This window comes from Hypanus sabinus, chromosome 22, assembly GCF_030144855.1.
Source record: "Hypanus sabinus isolate sHypSab1 chromosome 22, sHypSab1.hap1, whole genome shotgun sequence".
Classification (NCBI taxonomy): domain Eukaryota; kingdom Metazoa; phylum Chordata; class Chondrichthyes; order Myliobatiformes; family Dasyatidae; genus Hypanus; species Hypanus sabinus.
In genome coordinates, this window is record NC_082727.1 from 47,624,491 (window position 1) to 47,640,393 (window position 15,903).

Below are 15,903 nucleotides of genomic sequence, written 5' to 3' on the forward strand. Positions count from 1 at the left end.
CAGCACGATGAAGGCTATACATGCTGAGAGTTGTGAATCTGCAGGACAATCTAGTCGATTTATGTCACTCCACCTTTTGCTTTGCATAAATAGCATCTCCCCGAGCCATCCCATTATTTTTAAGAATTTGTGAGATTTGCATGTTAACTGCCTGTTAAACTCACCCCAGGAAGTTATGCGTAGTAATTAAACAGTGCAAATACCCTTTTAATTACGCAATAATTCTTAATGCAATACCAATTAACCTCTCCGGCCTAGGAAAGGAACAATTTCAACTGCTTGGTCTTATTCTTGCAGGTAGTAAATTATTTATAGAGTTTTAAAACATTTTAAATTGCATTTTTCTAGTGTTTCATTTTTTACCTTTCTTTTCCCTCCTTTCTATACCTGACTATGTACAGTGAAAGGTTAATCATGCGGAACATTAATTCTGTTGCACCATCCACTGTCCACAGATGCTACCTGACAAACTGAATACTTCCCAGTATTTTCTATTGGCCATGACTGCTGTTAATGCCCAACGATCTGCTTTGGCATCATAGCTATGAAATGGCTGTTCTGTTAAATAAATATGACCCTGTTAATCCGTCTTTGCCAAGTCACTCTTATTCAGCACTCTCCTCTAAGGGAAGGTGGTTAGAGGATCAGAAATCCAAGGCTAATACAGATCAAAGGCATTAACTCTTGTTTCTCTTGAGTGAGATCGAAAGAGGCTGCAGAGCATTGTAGACTCAGCCAACTCTGTCATAGGCATAAATTCCCCACCACTGAGGACTGGTAAGAGGCAAGAGGCAGTGCTTCAAGAAGGCAGCATCCATCATTAAAGACCCTCACCATTAGGGATACACCCACTTCCCATTACTGCCACTGGAGAGGAGGTACAGGAGCATTGAAGACCCATACTCAATGTTTTAGGAACATTTTCTTCCCTGCTGACATCAGATTTCTGAATAGTCCATGAACCTATAAACCCCATCTTACTGTTCCGCTTTTGCATTATTTATTTACTTATTACAACTTATAGTAATTTATATGTCTTGCAATGTACTTCTGCCACAAAACAACAAACTTCATAAAATACTCCAGTTATAATAAATCTGATTTTTCCCCTACACTCATCTCTGGAGCATCGAGACAGTAAAGACACTTACGTAACACTATTGTTTATTGACTACACTCTGTCTTCAATACTGTAATTCTGAACAAACTTATGTCCAAACCCTTCAACCTGGGACTCAACATCTCTTTTTGTAATTGGATTCTTAGCCTCCTGATCATCAGACCACAATCAGTAAGGATGGGAAACAACACCTCCATATAATTATCCTCAACACAGTGCCCTGCAGGTAGCACACTCTGCCCTTTACACTACCCACTACAATTGATGACTCCTTGGCTTGATTTGCTCTCATTCCCTCTACAAGCACGCAGTATTAAGAAGAGGGGCGCCTCACGTCTTAATAAGCTGGTAAGGAAGGTGGGCTCAGTTGTGGGCACAGAACTGGAGAGTATGACATCGGTGGCAGAGCGGAGGGCGCTGAGTAGGCTACGGTCAATCATGGAAAACCCTGAACATCCTCTGCACAGCACCATCCAGAGACGGAGAAGCAGCTTCAGCGGCAGGTTGCTGTCAATGCAATGCTCCTCAGACAGGATGAAGAGATCATTACTCCCCAACACCATTCGGCTCTACAATTCAACCACCAGGGGCAAGACATGTTAAAGTGCCGGGGTTAGGACTGAGCTTAAGTTACCACTCAATGCACTTTAGTAAACTATTTAAGAACTTTTTAAAAAGCAATTTATTAATGCTTTTTGGGAGGGTGATTTTAGATGCATATCATATTTATACTGAGTTAAATACTGTATGTAATTAGTTTTGCTACAATAAGTGTATGGGACACTGGAAAAATGTTGAATTTCCCCTTAGGGATGAATAAAGTATCTATCTATCTATCATAATGCCACATCTCCAATAATAGTGAGTTGGAATATAGGAAGGAGATAAAGAGCCTAGTGAAACAATGTCAGATAGACTTCAGGAAAATGGGGTGGCGGTAGTGCATATGCTTGTCTTTACATCTAAGATACTGTGGTTGAGAGGGTTGGAAGTTTCAAGTTGCTAGAAGTGTCCTGATTAAACCACATTGATGCCATGTCCAAGAAAGCACACCAATGTCTCTATTTCCACAGGTGGCTGAAGAAATTCGGCATGTCCTCTCACCAATTTTCATCAATGCACCATAGAAAACATTCCATCCAGATACATCACGGCTTGGTAAGGTAACTGTTTTGCCTGCGACTACAAGAAACAGCAGAGAGTTGTGGACACAGCTCAGTACATCACAAAAGCCAGCCTTCCGTGCATGGACTGTGTATATTCTCATTAAAGGACCCAACATATAAAAGACCTCCCCCATCCTGGATATTTTATCTACTCCCCTTCCCATCAGGCAAAAGCCTGAAAGCACGTACCACCAAGGAACTCATTTTAAGATAATTGTATAGGAATGTAGAGGGACTTGGACAAATTAGAAAAAAGATGTGGTAGATGGAATACAGCGTAGGGAAGTGTATGGCCATGCTCCTTGGTAGAGGGAGTAAGGGCAAAAACAATTTTCTAAACAGGGAAATAGTTGAGAAATTGGTGGTGCCAAGGTGATTGGGAAGTCCAGTATATGGTTCCCAAAGATTAACTTTCAAGTTGAGTCTTTTTTAAGGAAGGTAAATACAATATTAGCAATCATTTTGAGAGGACTAGAATATAAGAAAGTAATGCTGAAGCTTTGAAAGTCATTAGTCAGACCGCATTTGGAGTATTATGAGCAGTTTTAGGCCCCATATCTAAGGAAAGATGTACTGGCATTGGAGAGGAAGTTTATGAGAATGATCCCAGGAATGAAAAGGTTAATTTAGGAGTAGTTTTTGATGGCTCTGGGCCTGTTCGTGCTGCAGTTTAGAAGAATGAGGGGGAGATCCATTGAAACCCACTAAATATTGAAAAGCCTAGACAGGGTGGACCTGGAGAGGATATTTCCAATAGTAGGACAGTCAAAGACCAGAAGGCACAGGCTCTGAATAGAAGGACATCCTTTCAGAATAGAGGGGAGGAGGAAAACTCATTGGGTATGTTCAAAATGGAGGTTGATAGGTTCTTGATTAGCAAGGGTGTCAAAGCTTATGGGGAGAAGGCAGAAGGAATGTGTTAAGAAGGAAAATAAGTTAGCCATGATCAAATGCAGAGCAGACTCATTGAGGTGAATGGCCTAGTTCTGTCCTATTTTTATAGTCTTATGGAATTCTAGCAACTTTGTTAAATCTCCATGCAATGTCCAGCAATTGATTTGATTAATAGATTAGCTGGCAAGAATCAAGTCAGTTTGAGGCTTTTATTAACTTGATATGCACATAATGACAACGTGAACTTAATGTGTATATTAGCCCAGAGCTGTACCATCACTTCTTGCACCAATACTATCAGTAATTGGCCTTTGTGTGAATTTATTCACAGAGGATAAACCTCCTTGCTGACTGGGCACATTTAAAAATCACACTCAAGATCAATTTTAACCTGATAACTAGGAACATTGTTCTTAGGACAATACACAATCAAAGCCCACATAAAAAGCATTTTTGACTCAACGCTGTGGCAAGCAAACATGACCACAAGGAGGTGGCGAGCAATATTCAAACCTTTAAATGGAAACTTACGATTTGCCTCTAATGAGGTTTCTTTCAGTCTGTTACAATGCATGTTTTATGGTCTGGGACTAATACTTAATACGAAAATTAGCATTCAACAAATCAAAAAAGGCAGATTTTCCTGACTGAATACATGATAGCAAAGATTCAAAAGAGGGTGCCACATTTTGCTTTACCCTTTTGTAGCTACCAATCATTGGCACAAAGAGGAATTTCTGAATTAGCAGTATTACATCATCAACTACGCCACTCCTTCATCAACTTCTGTCACACAGCTGTGTTCTCGTTGCTCCCACTGAAATAATTATCATAGCCCCGCCCCATTTAAAAATTGCACCCATGATGTTTTTCTATTTAAGATAAAAAATTTTCCCTATGTCACTTCGACTTAAAAATAGTGGTCCAGACATTTTGGCAGTGGTGTGATTTATAGCTCTGTGTTTGGGTTTAAACTCCCAGTTGTTAAAAATATATTACTGTTGCAAAGATTAAACAACCGGGATTTGAGAATTCACTTCCTGCACCTGGGATTTTCAATTTTAATACTGCCCAGCTATATATCCGGAGACCATTCAATTTATGAGAAGGTTTTCAAAATTTAAATGACATTGTTTTCCCATGGAGCTCAACCTCACTAAAGCCACAAAAAACAATAAATCTATCTTTTCAAATAAGTCTAATTTGCTTATCAATCATTTTGGTTTCAACCAGTTAGGAGTATATTGATTTTCAAATACCTCAAAAACATTTCAAGATTGACTACGTAACAGACAGTTTCCAGATTGATATGTAAATTTTAGTCCCTTCAAAGATCTGTAGCTCCATGTTCCACTCAAACTTTAAACTCCTCAATAACTTTAAAAATAGGTTAATTTGTTTAGCTCACCTTATGGTTTTTCAATTGATGAAAATAAAACGAATGCTTATTTTTAAAAAGATAAGGCTTACACTTATAAAGTGTTTCTGTGATTTTTGTGAATATACCATTCTAGAATATAGCTCAATTGGTAATACATTTGCACATCACTGAACTTCAGCTTGCTGCTCTGCGAGGCTTACTCATCGCTGCACTAAACTGTTGTGGTTTGAAGGCTCGCGTGCCTCAGTGACCCAGAGAGCTATGTTGGCTGGAGTCAGGGCTTTACGCTTTGGCTCTTGGTAGGGTCACTCATGAAAAACAGGTCGAAGTATAAAGGCCAGACTGAGAGTGGTCCAATGGTCTCCCAGTTTGGGGGTTCAGGGGGAAGATGCTGGAGTAAAAAGGTGGGGGAAGGAGAAGATGAATACCTCGAAGGTGACAGATGAAGCCAGGTGGTTGGGAAAGGTAAAGGGCTGGAGAGGACGGAATCTGATAGGAGAGGAGAGCGGACCATAGGAGAAAGGGAAGGAAGAGGGACACCAGGGGGAGGCAATAGGCAAGTGAGAAGAGGTCAGAGTGGGGAACAGAAGGAGAGGGGAGGGGGAGGGAATTTTTTTTAAATCAGAAGGAGGAATTGATATTCATGCCATCCTAACTAGATGCATCATAGTTTGGTATGGCAACTGCTCTGCCTGAGTCCATACGAAAATAAAGAGTGGAGGACACAGATCGGCATATCACAAAAACCAGCCTCCTCACCCATCCCTAGAGACTCCATTTACATTTCACACTGCCCTTGTAAAGATTCCTTCCTGGAAATGTTATCCTCTTCCCCCACCCCACCCCCATCAGACGAGTTTCAAAACAGGTACCACAATGTACTTGTGTACTAACTTATTGTACTGATTTGATGACACGCTCAGTAAAGATGGTTTGCAAAAGTTAGATGGTACGCATAACAATAATAAACCAACTTACGAATTTACATACCTTTCTTCATTTGTTGAATAACCTACACACTCCACAGTGGCCCCAAAGTTGATTTTTTTTTGGTAAAATCATTTAGATTACAAAATACATAAAACTCTAAAGGTGACATTAAAGTTAGATGATCCGTCACATTATCTACTTCAATGCTTTACAATTCCCATATCTTTGTCTTGATGATAAATTAAATCAACATTAAGTTAAAAAAAATACCGAGAACACTCAGTAGGTGAGATTGCATCTCTGGTGGGAAGAAATTAATTAAATTTTCAGATTGATGACCTTTTATCAGGTCAATTACCTGAAAAGTTGGCAAGATGATGCTGAATTTTGCCAGTGACTCTGAATCTGTCAGATTGATCCACTACTGAACCCTACAGGAGTCTCTGCAACATGGCCCAGGCTTGCTGGGTTTCACAGCATCACATGAAAAAATTCTCACTTGGATCCTGCAGCAGGATCAGAGATACCATTTGTTTCAACTATGACTACTGTAAATTTGCAGATTGGGAAGCAAAAGGAAAGACTTATTTTTTGAAAATTACTTTAATAGCCACAGAGTCACAGAAAAGTACAGCACAGAAACAGGCCCCTCAGACTATCTAGTCTATGCCAAACCATTTAAACTGCTAATTCAGAATCAGAATCAGGTTTATTATCACCGGCATGTGACATGAAATTTGTTAACTTAGCAGCAGCAGTCAATGCAATACAGATGATCTGAGCAATGGGATCAATATGCACGAAACTGCGCACCCTAACACCTTCACCATCGTTTTGGGAGAATTTAACCAGGCCAGTCTGAAAAACTCACTAAGCAATTACCACCAACAGATCACTTGGAATACCAGAGGAAACAACACTCTGGACCATTGTTACACCACCAGCAAGAAAGCCTACCGTGCTATTCCATGCCCTCACTTCGGGAAGTCTGATCACCTGGCTGTACTTCTACTCCCTGAATACAGGCAGAGACTGAAGACTGCAGCACCAGTAGTGAGGACCAAAAAGGTTTGGACAAGGGAAGCACCGGAGTGCCTACAGGACTGCTCTGAATAGGTGGACTGGACTGTATTCAGAGATTCACCTTTGAATCTGGATGACAATGTTGCAGTTGTTATGGATTTCATTAAAACCTGTGTGGATGAGTGTGTGCCTACAAAGACTTACTGAACATTCCCAAACCAAAATCCGTGGATGAACCAGGAGGTACATCGTCTGCTGAAAGCTAGATCTGTGGCATTCAAGTCCAGCAACCCAGGTTTGTATCAGAAAACCAGGTATGATTTGCAGAGGGCTATTTCAATGGTGAAGGAACAATTTCGAATGAGGTTGGAGGCGATATCAGATGTACAGCAACTCTGGCAGGGTTTGCAAGACATTACTTCCTACAAAGTGAAACCCAATAGTATGAATGGCAGCCATGCTTCACTACCAGTTGAACTCAACACCTTCTGTGCACGCTTTGAAAGGGAGAACACAACTACAGCTGTGAAGATCCCTGCTGCATCTGAGGACCCTGTGATCTCTGTCGCCAAGGCCGATGTTAGGCTGTCTTTAAAGAGAGTGAACCCTCGCAAGGCAGAAGGTCTCGATGGAACACCTGGTAAGGCTCTGATAACCTGTGCCAACCAACTAGCGTGAGTATTCAAGGACATTTTCAACTTCCACTGCTGCGGGCAGAAGTTCCCACTTCTTTTAAAAGGCACTAATTAAACCAGTGCCAAAGAAGAATAATGTGAGCTGCCTTAACGACTATCGTCCGGTAGCACTCACATCGACAGTGATGAAATGCTTTGAGAGATTGGCCATAACTAGACTGACCTCCTGTCCCAGCAAGAACCTGGACCCACTGCAATTTGCCTATCGTCACAATAGATCAATGGCAGACGCAATCTCCATGCCTCTTCACACGGCTTTAGACCACCAAAACAACTACGACTGGATGTTGTTCATCGACTATAGCTCAGCATTTAATACCATCATTCCCACAATCCTGATTGAGAAGTTGCAGAACCTGGGCCTCTGTACCTCCCTCTGCAATTGGATCCTCCACTTCCTAACCAGAAGACCACAGTCTGTGCAGATTGCTGATAACATATCCTCTTCGCTGATGATCAACACTGACGCACCTCAGGGGTGTGTGCTTAGCCCACTGCTCTACTCTCTGTTACACATGACTGTGTGACTAGGCATAGATCAAACACCATTTACAAATTTGCTGACAATACAACAAGAATCTCAGGTGGTGACGAGAGGGTGTACAGGAGTGAGATATGCCAACTAGTGGAATGGTGCCACAGCAACAATCTGGCATTCAATGTAAGACAAAAGAGCTGACTGTAAACTTCAGGAAGTGTAAGACGAGGGAACGCGTACCAATCCTCATAGAGGGATCAGAAGTTGAGCGAGTGAGCAGCTTCAAGTTCCTGGGTGTCAAGATCTCTGAGGATCTAACCTGGTCCCAACATATTGATGTAGTCATAAAGAAGGCAAGACAGCGGCTATACTTTATTAGGAGTTTGAAGCGATTTGGCATGTCAACGAATACTTTAGTTGTACCGTGGGGAGCATTCAGACAGGTTGTATCACTGTCTGGTATGGAGGGGCTACTGCACAGGACTAAAAGAAGCTGCAGAAGGCTGTAAATCTAGTCAGCTCCATCTTGGGCACTAGCCTACAAAGTACCCTGGACATCCTTAGGAAGCAGTGTCTCAGAAAGGCAGTGTCCATTATTAAAGACCTCCAGCACCCAGGGCATGCCCTTTCCTCACTGTTACCATCAGGTAGGAGACACAGAAGCCTGAAAGCACACACTCAGCAATTCAGGAACAGCTTCTTCCCCTCTGCCATTCGATTCCTAAATGGACTTTGAAGCTTTGGACACTACCTGACTTTTTTAATATACAGTATTTCTGTTTTTGCACATTTAAAAAAATAATCTATGCAATATATGTAATTGATTTACTTGTTTATTTATTATATTATATTTTATTTATTATTATTATTTTTTCTCTCTCTCCCATCAGTCTGCACCTGGACCATAGCCCTCTATACCCCTACCATCCACGTCCATATCCAATCTTCTCTTAAACTTTGAAATTGAGCTTGCATATACCACTTGCACTGGCAGCTCATTCCATACTTTCATAGTCCTCTCATTCAAGTTCCCCTTACGCTTTTCACCTTTCTCCCTTAACCCATGACCTTTGGTTGTCATCCCATCAAACCGCAGTGGAAAAAGCTGCGTGCATTTACCCTATCTATACCCCTCATAGTTTTGTTCACCTCTATCAAATCTCCCCTTAATCTTCTACATTTCAAGGAATAAAGTCCTAACCTATTCAATCTTTCCATATAACTCAGGTCCTCCAGACACAGCAGCATACTTGTAAACTTTATCTGTATTTTTTCAACCTTATTTACATCTTTCCTGTGGGTAGGTGACCAAAACTGGACACAATACTCCAAATTAGGCCTCACCAATGTCTTACACAACTTCAACATCAACATCCCATCTCCTGTACTTTGATTTATCAAGGCCAATGTGCTAAAAGCTCTCTTTATGACCCTGTCTACCTGACACACCACTTTCAATGAATTATGGACCTCTATCCCTACATCCCTGTTTTAATGCACTCCTCAGTTCACTGTGTAAGACTTACCCTGGTTGGTCCTACAAAGTGCAAAACCCCACACTTATCTGCATTAAACTCCATCTGCCATTTTTCAACCCATTTTTCTAGCTGGTCCAGATCCCACTGCAAGCCATGATAGACGTCCATGCTGACCACTGCACCCCCAATGTTGGTGTCCTAATGCTTTGAATTATTTTATGTCCTTTGTGTGTATTTTAGTTGATTTCATTGATTTTTGAAAGATTAAAGTAATATTTATTTTATCTTCACTTACATCAATTGTAATTTTTCCAAGCTTTTCTGTTTCAAACATGTCAAAATTAGTGACAGCTTTACAGTTGGTGAAATCTTCACTTCAGCCTTGCCAGCAATGAACACCTGTCAAAGATATTTTGGGGAGCAGGGTCAACTCAATGTGCCTAGAGGTCAGTCACTATCTGAACCTCACTGTCAGATTTAAATACTCAGTGCGAGTGATTGAGGACATTCATATACTGTCCACTCCAGGCATGCACAGCAATTCTGGGAGGAAGGAGTAAAGCACATTTCGGCCATCTAACTCCATTTCCCCCTCCACAGAGGCTGTGTGAGTTGCTGAGTATCTCCTACATTTTCTGTTTTGTCTCAGATGACCAGCATCTGCAGTACTTTGCTTTTTAAATTGCAATACCTGTACTCTTGGCCAAAAAAAGAACTTCTATAGTGAACAAGAGGATTATTTATTGGAAGTGCACTATGGAGAGAATGCAAATTATTGAAAGGGTATTTATCTATGGCATGTATTCACTTTGTGCTTTCTCTAGGTTTAGTGCTTGGATTCTCATTCCGGGAGGCAACATGCAGCATAACTGATAAGTTTGCAAATAAGTATGCTATATCATGGTTCGGCCAACTTTTAAACAAATATTCAGATGGCCATTCAGCCTACAAGAACATTGAACTTCTCAGAGCTATTCCATCAATCCCCTGCAAATCATTCATTCCCTCTCCTAAATTCCTGATTTTCCTATAGCCGATACATCAACAGTAGCTTACAATGGACAATTAACCTGCCAGCCTGTCTGCCTTTGAAATTTGGAAGTGAGGACTGATGTCGACATAGGGAAAACCATTTAAACTGCAAACACACAGGACAGGAGACCAGGACTGAAACGGGATCAGTAGAGTTGAGGGGCAGCAGCACTCCATTCTTTGCCTCTCTAACACTGAATGAATACGGTTTTCTGTCATTGCTTACTGGAAATGTTCATCACAATTTTGTGCTGTGACCCCAAGTTTTTGGATACCCACTCGGGAGTGCCTTTTCTGACCCATCAACTGCTTTCATAATTTTAAGAACCTCTAACAGGCTTCTTGCCAGCCATCCCACTTCCAAAGAAAACAGCTTCGGTCCCATCATTCAGAGGTTTCATGGTTGTAACATTTCAGTTCCATTGTAAATCTATTTTTATAGTTTCTTCAGCAGCTCTACATTTCATAATTTGGACTCTAGAACTGGGACCTGTACACTAAATGTGGTCTAACGAAGGGGGTCTGTGGAAGTTTAACATAACTTCCCTGCTTTTGAATTCCATTTCTCTTGAAATATAAGCTAGTATTTCCTTTTTTTAAAAAATGGTAACTCTGGTATATCCTGTATACTCAGTCTATTTTGGTAACAGGTCATGATTGGATATGTGTGCGATTATAGCCTACAGGGATATGAGCATAAGAGGCTCATGAAAGTCAATGAACACGATTTAAAACAAAGTTTCTACTCTGGAGTCAAAGACTATTCATGCGAGTAAATAGGTATGTCGAGGGCATGCATGTTGAATGCCTTTGTAACACTGGCTTAGCAAACCAGCTCTTCACTACTTTTTTCAGAGTGTCAGCCTGATTCAGGCATGGAACTCTTTCGAGTTACAAAGTCCTTTCAGCAAAAGCAGACACTGATGATCAAATACATCATCATATTCAGTGTTTCACAGTTTGATGGTACAGCCTCTGGCTGAACTATTAAAATGGGTGACACAGAAGTCATTTTATTAGACAGCATTGCTAGCTTCACTCTTTTAGGCCCTGAGACCAGGAATACTGACAGCAAGCACTGTGAGTCACTGGAAAGATGCAGCCAACTTGGTCTCTGCAAAGTCCACTGGAAGGATAAGTGAACTAATCTCCTGTTTCTTTCCAAAGCCAATATCCCCAACATAGACTTTTTTTTGTGCAGGTTGGCAAATTGCAGTATTATCAAAGTCCAGTATAAACTCATTACAAACTACTCACCCACACGTCCCGTAGGGAACATCATACTTCACCTGTGGAAGTGCTGGAAGTTCCCCACACTTCCCTCATCAGTCACTTCAGAACCCACAAAAACAGAGTGGAAGCCTGAGAGTGGAAATGAGTCATCATTTGGCCTGAGAAGGAGCTATGTGGGTACAACCCGGCCAGGATTTGAAGCCACATTGAGGGAAATAGGACTCACTCATTGCCATTTTTGTCCAGGATATCATGGTTGTTTGAAGTGTTAAAGATGCAGGTATGTGTTCTACTCTGCTTCCATGGTGGAACCAAATTTCAGAAGCAGAACACTCCAGTGCTAAGAGAGCCTATACTTAACTAATGCTCCTAAGCTATCAATCCTCAGAGGATTAGCTGCTGAAGAAAAATTGATATAAGAACCCCTTAAAGTGTGAGTATCATTTTTTTTTTGCTGATGATATTGACTGGAAAAGCAAATTGTGCAGAAGATATGGAGAGTCCGCAGAGAGATATGGATAGATCAAGTGAGTGGGCAAGGGTCTGGAAGATGGAGTACAATATTGGGTAATGTGAGGTCATTCACTTTGGAAGGAAAAAAAGTGAAAGAGCAGATTATTATTTAAATGGGAAAGAATTGCAGCATGTTGCTGTGCAGAGGGACTTGGGAGTGCTTGTGCATGAATTACAAAAGGTTGGTTTGCAGATGCAGCAGGCTATCAAGAAGGCAAATGGAAAGCTGGCCTTCAATGCTAAAGGAAGTGAGCTTAAGAGCAGGCAGAATATGCTATAACTGTACAGGGTACTGGTGAGGCCGCACCTGGAGTACTGTGTGCAGTTCTGGCCTCCTGTCTTGAAGAAGGATATACTGATTTTGGAGGTGGTGCAGAGGAGGTTCACAAGGGTGATTCCAGAGATGAGGGCGTTAGACTATGAGAAGAGATTAATTTGCCTGGGACTGTACTCGCTGGAATGCGGAAGAATGAGAGGAGATCTTATAGAAATATATAAAATAATGAAAGGGATAGATAAAATAGAGGCAGGAAATTTATTTCTACAGGTAATTGAGACTAGAACTAGGGGACATAGCCTCAAGATTCAGGGGAGTAGATTTAGGACGGAGATGAGGAGGAACTGCTTTTCCCAGAGAATGGTGAATCTGTAGAATTCTCTGCCCAATGAAGCTATGGAGGCTACCTCAGTAGATATATTTAAGACAAGGTTGGATACATTTTTGTATAGTAGGGGAATTAAAGATTATGGGGAAAAGGCAGGCAGGTGGGGATGGGTCCACGGTCAGATCAGCCATGATCTTATTGAATGGCAGAGCAGCCTCGATGGGCCAGAAGGCCGACTCCTGCTCTTATTTCTTAGGTTCTAATGTTTTTTGTAATTAGAAACCTCCAAAGCCTCCTAATAAGTTTATGACGTAGGATAGAATGTCAGGTTCCTCAAAACGTAATGAATGGCATCAGAGTGTGCAAAACAATGTTTGACTGAGAATGCAATAGTTATTTCTTAATTAAAGAAAATGAAGCGTTCCTAATGAAAACCATATAGTTAAATACAGATTCACAAATCAAACAAGCCAGACAAAATACATCATGGGTATTTTGTTCAAGCATTTGGACACGCATGGTGACACACAATTCCTTATAGTGAAAAAGAAATCTTAGTAACTTGGAGTCATGTATACTGAAGAGTTAATATTATAATGAAAATTTATAAATTGAAGGTTGCTAAACTGAGGAATTAATGTATTCTGTTCCTTAAGATAGTCCAGAATGGGGAATAGAGTACTGGGCAGGCGTAGTCTTGTTAATGTGAAGTAATTTGCACAGGTACATGGTAAAAGATAATGAAGACTTCTTTCAGTCAGATTAATTTCAGTTGAAAGCATAACTTAATTTTACAGAAAGTCGGAAGACTTGCCCCATTCAACAAGGAGGGGTAAAAGGCAAGCAGTAGATGTTACAACCTTAAATGAGGAAAAATTATCAGGAGCAATTACTTAAATTCTTGAACTCAACAGGGCGCAGAGCTAGGTCACAGCATGTAGTACCATCTGTCTACAATTACATTTTTATATGCATGTCCGCTTTGGGCTAAACAGTTATCCAGATACAAATATTTTGTTATTTTATGATATGGCAGCTAAGGAATTATCTTCACTCTTTTTCTCATTGAAATTCAAAGTATAAATTTTGTGACAGAGAATAAAAAGGAGTTGGATTCATTTGAATTACATGTTTATAAGGGATAGCTATTGCCACAAACTCTGTCATTTCCTAAGGTTGTAAGATAATAGTGCTTCTCTTAAATAGCCTAGAAATAGCGATGGACAGAATTTCCCTAAAGTATTGTAACATTTTATTCTGTGTCATTAGAAATGGCACAAGAGTAGTTTGAAAAATAAAAGATGAGCTAAACTGAGACATTAGGAAGAGGATAGTTCTTGCTATTTGCCAGGATCATGCAACAATTTCTGAGCACGTCATTCATGTAGAGTCCTACAGTTATGCAGCAATTTATAAAAGCAACTCCCATAAGTATTCCATGAATGGCATTTGAAATTACAAAGGATGAAGTTCAGAGAGATCTAAGGCACTGACTAAAGTAAATTCTTAACTCAATATGCTTCCATTTTGCAGAAGAACAATGCATTAAACAAACAGAAGGGTGAATATTATGGACAATATCAGAACCGTTGTTCAGGTCCTGGTTCAGACTGTGTACTGCTCAGAGAAAACTACACCTTCAAAACTCCATTCAGTCTTGGTCATAGGGACATACATATGCAAAACATCTTTGTCCATTTATAAGCATTCCAGATGTTGCCTTAAGCTATGACTAAATCAGGTTTGGTGAATTCAAATCAAGTATATGCTCCAAGATTTACAGTACATATCAAGAGTACACCTGCATCATGATTGCATTGGCAGTACACGCCACAATAAATTGCTGTATTGTGTGGAGAATTATTTATTAGTCATTAATATTAATGACTAATGTATGTTAACTCTATAGAGCTGAAAATTGCCAACTAAAGACACTTTAGTTAAGTTATCAATGGGGGCATCACAGTGGCACAGCTAGCTGACCTGATGTCTCACAGTACCACATTACAACATTCTAGTGTTGCTTGCATGGAATTTGAAGATTCTCCCTGTGACCGCAAGGGTCTTCTCTAGGTGCTCTGTTTTTCTCCCATGTTCCAATGATGTATGGCCACTATAAATTGCCCCTGTTGTGTGAGTGAGTGGTGGCTTACTCACCAACTTACTTACTTAGGGGTAAGTCCATTACCCCTACTGGGGTATTGGGGTGACAGCAGCTTGGCAGAGTCCTTTAAGCACAGCCATTCAAGGTGTTCCCCAGTGTAGCCCATACTTGAGGATCTTTTCTCTCCCAGGGATAAGGCCTTAAGCTTTCGATGGTGTTTCTGTAACTCTGGGTTTTTACGAGATAGGGCTGCTAGTACCATCCAAGACCTCCTGCTTTTGCAGCAGGTTTGGGATTGTCCATGGTGGAGTTGAGTGAGTGGTTAAATTGATATGCATTTGAAGAGAATATGGGGTAAAAACTGGGATTTATGGAGAATTAGTGTAAATGTGTGGTCGATGCTCAGTGTAGACCATATGGGCCACAGGGCACATTCCTGTGCTGCATCTATGAGTAATCATAACATCTATGTAATTATTGCTAAATACCCGACAAAACTGGCCTACCATTTAATTACATTAATGTACGCGTGACCTTCCACTTTAAAAAGTAAATCAGAGATTTAAACCAAAGTTTGATGTAAGATATCTTCCAACACTGTGACATGGTTAGGAAAAAACCCTAAAGCAAATTCACATGTCCTCACTAAGCTTGTCTTTCAGTCCTTATGTAATGGCTCGCTTACTATTACAATACAAAAGGATGTCAAGTTTAAGAATTTTAATATACTCAAGAATGACAATAATTTATCCTCACAAATTTGACAAAATAGTTTGTAATCTGATTTTTTGTTGTTGGGATATACTTGCATTCAACTGCACTGTGGGGGAAAACTGCTGTAGGTTTAACCCAACTAAATGTTGTAAAACTAAGGATTACATTGTGATTTATTTTGTCTGTTAAGTAACTTAAGCATAGCTTGGGGCAACATCTGGGAAGAGAGCCTTGCTGACAAGAAGGCTATTCTTGAATTTGTGCCAGCAAGTACAGCATTTGAGATAGAACTTCAATACTTGTAACACCATCCCAGCACACTGAGTTGCTTCAGAACAATTCACTTTATGCCTGAGACCACTTAACATAGGAACTGCATGGAGCTGGGACTCAGCAAGCAAACACCATTGGATAAAAGGATAAAGGATTTCCAGTTGCTGCAAACGTAAAAGAAAGCACATAAAATGCTAGCATTAAGCAGCTAATCGGTAAGGACTTGAAAAGAGAAAGGGCAGGTTAATTACCTTTCATCAGAAA

At 40.5% G+C, this 15,903-nt stretch overlaps 1 protein-coding gene across 5 annotated transcripts in view; it reads right to left on the reverse strand.

Annotated features, from left to right (window-relative positions):
- mgmt (O-6-methylguanine-DNA methyltransferase) overlaps nucleotides 1-15,903 on the reverse strand; it is a 407,371-nt gene that overhangs the window by 106,692 nt on the left and 284,776 nt on the right. The gene's annotated exons all lie outside the window — the stretch shown is intronic.